The sequence below is a fragment of the Amphiura filiformis genome, chromosome 8 (assembly GCF_039555335.1).
Source record: "Amphiura filiformis chromosome 8, Afil_fr2py, whole genome shotgun sequence".
Taxonomy (NCBI): domain Eukaryota; kingdom Metazoa; phylum Echinodermata; class Ophiuroidea; order Amphilepidida; family Amphiuridae; genus Amphiura; species Amphiura filiformis.
The window spans coordinates 25702529-25708528 of record NC_092635.1 but is presented as its reverse complement, the minus strand read 5'-3'; positions in this window follow the sequence as shown (position 1 = coordinate 25708528).

Below are 6000 nucleotides of genomic sequence, written 5' to 3'. Positions count from 1 at the left end.
ACAAATCTGTAACTAATGTAGATTTTCCATTTTCTGGATCGCCTTGGAACAATTCTGTAACTAATGTTGATTTTCCATTTTCTGGATCGCCTTGAAACAAATCTGTAACTAATGTTGATTTTCCATTTTCCGGATCGCCTTGAAACAAATCTGTAACTAATGTAGATTTTTTATTCTCCGGATCACCTTGAAACAAATCTGTAACTAAGATAGATTTTCCATTTTCTGGATCGCCTTGAAACAATTCTGTAACTAATGTTGATTTTCCATTTTCCGGATCGCCTTGAAACAAATCTGTAACTAATGTTGATTTTCCATTTTCCGGATCGCCTTGAAACAAATCTGTAACTAATGTTGATTTTTCATTTTCCGGATCGCCTTGGAACAAATTTGTAACTATTGTAGATTTTCATTTTCTGGATCGCTTGGGAACAATAACTAGATTTTTTATTCTCCGAATCCCCTTGAAACAAAGCTATAGCTAACGTAAAGGTTACATTTTCCGGATTACCTTGAAATAAATGTTCTACTAGCACGACTGTAAACATGCCAAACATATTCATGTTTGTCATTGGGAAAGTAAGAAATATCATGTTTCTTGAAATTTCAAAGAAAATAGGGGGAATCTGAATTTTATACTTGAACCATGAGGCAGGAAGGTTAAGCTACTATCTGTTTTTGAAAATACAGAAAATAGTATATTTTCAAGCAAATTATTTAAAACAAAAAGATTTTTTCCTGACAGACAGACCTGACTTTGAATCAATACCGCTAAATCCTATAAAAACACAACCTATAATGTTCCCAAGACTTATAATTTTCATCTCTAACCAACTCGGCATTGATTTAACGATTAATATTTGTGATTCGAGGCACACGTTTCCATAAATCAATAAACACATATAAACGCATTTTGGATTTCAGGCCACATATACAGGAAACTTGGTTTTTAAACCTAAAAGCAAAACATTGATCATTGCATAAGATTGGAAGGAAATGAGAAGCAAATTAAGGCTAAAAGGTTCTAAATTGTTATTGTCCGGTTTGTTGAAAAAAACAACAGGAAGTCAGAAGGTTATTATCAGATGAAAGCATATACGGTGCTCCTCAGAAAAGATATCCAAGAAAAGATATATGGATTATGGATGAATTAAATATCAAGGATGATGAGTGGAGGGGCAAGAATGTTTCAGTATAAAATTAATAAGGACCCTGTTGGAAATATTTTCTGGATCGCCTTGAAACAAATCTGTAACTAATGTAGATTTTCCATTTTCTGGATCGCCTTGAAACAAATCTGTAACTAATGTTGATTTTCCATTTTCCGGATCGCCTTGAAACAAATCTGTAACTAATGTAGATTTTGTTATTCTCCGGATCACCTTGAAACAAATCTGTAACTAAGATAGATTTTCCATTTTCTGGATCGTCTTGAAACAAATCTGTAACTAATGTTGATTTTCCATTTTCCGGATCGCCTTGAAACAAATCTGTAACTAATGTAGATTTTTTATTCTCCGGATCACCTTGAAACAAATCTGTAACTAAGATAGATTTTCCATTTTCTGGATCGCCTTGAAACAATTCTGTAACTAATGTTGATTTTCCATTTTCCGGATCGCCTTGAAACAAATCTGTAACTAATGTAGATTTTTTATTCTCCGGATCGCCTTGAAACAAATCTGTAACTAAGATAGATTTTCCATTTTCTGGATCGCCTTGAAACAATTCTGTAACTAATGTTGATTTTCCATTTTCCGGATCGCCTTGAAACAAATCTGTAACTAATGTTGATTTTCCATTTTCCGGATCGCCTTGAAACAAATCTGTAACTAATGTTGATTTTTTATTTTCCGGATCGCCTTGGAACAAATTTGTAACTATTGCAGATTTTCATTTTCTGGATCGCTTGGGAACAATAACTAGATTTTTTATTCTCCGAATCCCCTTGAAACAAAGCTATAGCTAACGTAAAGGTTACATTTTCCGGATTACCTTGAAATAAATGTTCTACTAGCACGACTGTAAACATGCCAAACATATTCATGTTTGTCATTGGGAAAGTAAGAAATATCATGTTTCTTGAAATTTCAAAGAAAATAGGGGGAATCTCTGAATTTTATACTTGAACCATGAGGCAGGAAGGTTAAGCTACTATCTGTTTTTGAAAATACAGAAAATAGTATATTTTCAAGCAAATTATTTAAAACAAAAAGATTTTTTCCTGACAGACAGACCTGACTTTGAATCAATACCGCTAAATCCTATAAAAACACAACCTATAATGTTCCCAAGACTTATAATTTTCATCTCTAACCAACTCGGCATTGATTTAACGATTAATATTTGTGATTCGAGGCACACGTTTCCATAAATCAATAAACACATATAAACGCATTTTGGATTTCAGGCCACATATACAGGAAACTTGGTTTTTAAACCTAAAAGCAAAACATTGATCATTGCATAAGATTGGAAGGAAATGAGAAGCAAATTAAGGCTAAAAGGTTCTAAATTGTTATTTTGTCCGGTTTGTTGAAAAAAAAAAACAGGAAGTCAGAAGGTTATTATCAGATGAAAGCATATACGGTGCTCCTCAGAAAAGATATCCAAGAAAAGATATATGGATTATGGATGAATTAAATATCAAGGATGATGAGTGGAGGGGCAAGAATGTTTCAGTATAAAATTAATAAGGACCCTGTTGGAAATAAGCCTGAAACATTGGCTTTTATGGGTTATCCTGGTCCCTAGTGTATTTTCATCTTCACTTCATGTATCTATTATTTTTATTTGTCTAGTGTCATATGTAAATGTATTTTAAACTTAAATTGGAATAATATATATTTATGTATTTCCTATTTTATAATGATCTGTTTTGTATGGAACCAAATACAATCATTCAATCAACCTGTTTGATGACAAATAGTTAGTAGATTGTAGATGAATATTGTTGATATTGAAACATGTACACATAACACATTATAAGAATTTTCCCCAGACATAATCACATAAAGTCATATTTGTGGGGTTGTAATCATGCCGTGAAGATGAGGGATGAATTTCAGGTATGATATGAATATATTTTCTTAAATACTGCCCAGTAGCAACCATATGGCCACATTTGAATATCTTTGGTCACATTTCCTGAATGTAGCCAGTTTCTATTAAGTGTTTTCAATTGATTCCAAAACTTATGCTATTAGTGGACTACAATGCTTCTTTGGTAAAAGATGCGTAAAAATCACAATTTCGGGGCAAAATGTCCCCAAAACTACTCAAAATTAAAATCTAATTTTTGGCAACACCCAATTCCACACATAGTATGGTGATAAAGTTCCGAGGGTTGCCAAGCTTTATCAAAAAAATCCAATGGTCATCCGTCTGAAAGATATTGGTAGCCTAATTCGTTTTGCACACCTGGTCCAAGCATGATCCCGCATCATTGTGTATGGTAAACTTCTCCGTAGTCCACTTGCCCATTTTGCATACTCTGGCTATTATTACATTTAAGCATAAAACTCTGATTTATATTGATTTGTGTGCAACTGATAGATTTTCACATCTGTATCTGATCTTTTCAGTCACCGCCTCCCTCTGTTTGTTAGCTTCCCAAGTGGACTACTGACTTTGCCTTGCGGTTAAGATTTTTAACACGGGACTCTATGGAGAGTTAGGCCAATTTCTGGCCTAACTAAAATTGGCCATGATGTAATGCATCTTTAAATGGATCTGCCTTGTGATTGGTCGCCCATATCTCGCTATGGTTTAAATCTTCCGGGCCCGCGCCATTACCATTAACTACACCGTACACAACCAGTGTTCGAAATATGCTTCAAAAAGTTACAGGCCAGCCGGGCTTGACCTTAAAAAGTTACCGGCCAGCCAGGCCGGCAGCTAGATGCCCGTCAGAAAAGTTACCGGCCAGGCCAAAAAGTTACAGGCCAATGGCCGGCTGACCGGCCCTATTTCGAACGCTATACACAACTATCTGTGGTATTTGCGGCGCTTTTGTGTTGACGCGAAAGTTAATCTCTCATCAAACATCTAGCGCGTCCTGTACTATACCATGCTTAGTACTTGTGGTTAATGGACTGATAAACAAGTATGCTTGACAGTGTGTTTTTAGAGAGCAAAGTTCTGCTTAAAATTCAAAGTCCATAGTCAGATTTTCGTGGTTCGCTATCAATAAACTGGTAGATTCCAAAATCAGAATTGTTCAGTATTTAAGTGAGCCATTATAATTATGCAAGATAATGTTGCATTCAATTACTTTTATTGTCACTAATCATCTGATATTCTTAATTCTTTATGACCATTTTAACATCAGTATAATTTTGAGTTCAACGAAATGGGTTCATCATGACTAATAATAACATATTTTTATTAAAATTCGACTATGGCATAGTCTATGTGTATGGTCACAATGGCCAAGTACATGGGATAATGATTTACCCAAACAAATTAAATTTTACCAACACATAAAGTTGATGATCTTGCAAATGTTATTGTGGTACCAGAATGGTACAATACTTATAATTATGATATATGATAAATGCATTCAAATGGTTAATATGTCTGGTTGGCAGACTATTACACCATGCAAAAATTACATACATATAACACAATAGACAAAAATAACAAGTGTTTCACTCACATTTTTTTTTTTTTCAAAAAAAAAATTATATATTTAATCGTTTTCAATTTTCTCCAGTTCATCATTTTCACATAATGATTTACTGAAACATATACACATGTTCTTAAGAGTACACAACTTAAGTCTAACTAAGAGGCAAACATAAGCATAACAAGTTCAATTTCAGGCTACCAGAAGTATTAATATTGGGCTATTTCAGTTGAAATCCAAATACGCCCCCTATGGTAGACATGACTTTGATCTTCCACACAGGGAGAGTGATTTTCAAACGGGATTACCTGAATGGGTGACTCCACTTGAAATTCACACCCCCTGTGTGGAAGATTAAGACCATGGGTTCCAAAGCGGGTGTATGGATTTCAACTGGAATAACCTATACCAATTTATTCAGTAACAGTATTGTGTTGACTAGCCTTACGCATAGCGTAAGTCATGCATATTCTGCCATAGCCTGAGTTCTGTATTCTGTCATAGCCTGAATTCCATATTCCGCCATAGCCGAAAAATAACCTCAAATCGTGCACTGTCTAAAAATAAGCATCTAAACATGCAGAGTTGGAAATAGAAATGTGGTATAAGTGATAATGTTGTGCCATTTTTTTATCTTTCCACACATTGTGCCATTTTTGAGAATAGTACCTTTACATTACTAACATTTCACATAGGTGCTATCTGAGGTTATTACTACAGCTAAAAGGTTACTTCAAAACTGTTAAACCTTAATGAGAAATTTGTCATGGGATATGGGATACACAACAATTTAAATTAACACAAAAAAGTTTGGAATGACTTCAGTTTGAAAATAAGTTTCTCTTAAAAATTAAATCCTCAGGTTTCAAGATGTTATACAAAATGTTTTTATTTAATTGGTAATATTCCTGCAATAAAAAGGAGCCTTGCAAAAACTGCAAATTAGCTGCTACATCATAGATGAATGTATAGATAAATGAAGATCGCTGAGCTTGAGTTAGTACGTTGCCGTTTCATTGCCGTTCCCTTTCTGCTCTTTTGAATGCCTGTAATTTCACTTTGGTCTTACAGGAAATAACAGTGGCTGGGGTCTTGAAAACTAAGCTGCTCTTATGATCTTCCTCCTCCTTATTTTCATAGAGGTTATCCGTGTTCTATAAGTTGCATATCCTATCAACGACTTCTATACCTTGTTTAGGACTTTCAAAAGAAGTACCTGCATGTGCAACCATGACTGCTTCAAAATAATCCGCCAAAGTCATGTAGGTAACTCAGAGGTCGTGCATTAAATTGCTTTGAATGAGGAATACTACGGGAATCAGCACCTTTTGTTAGAAGTCATGCATGAGTAAAGTGGATAGCCTCTATTCTGG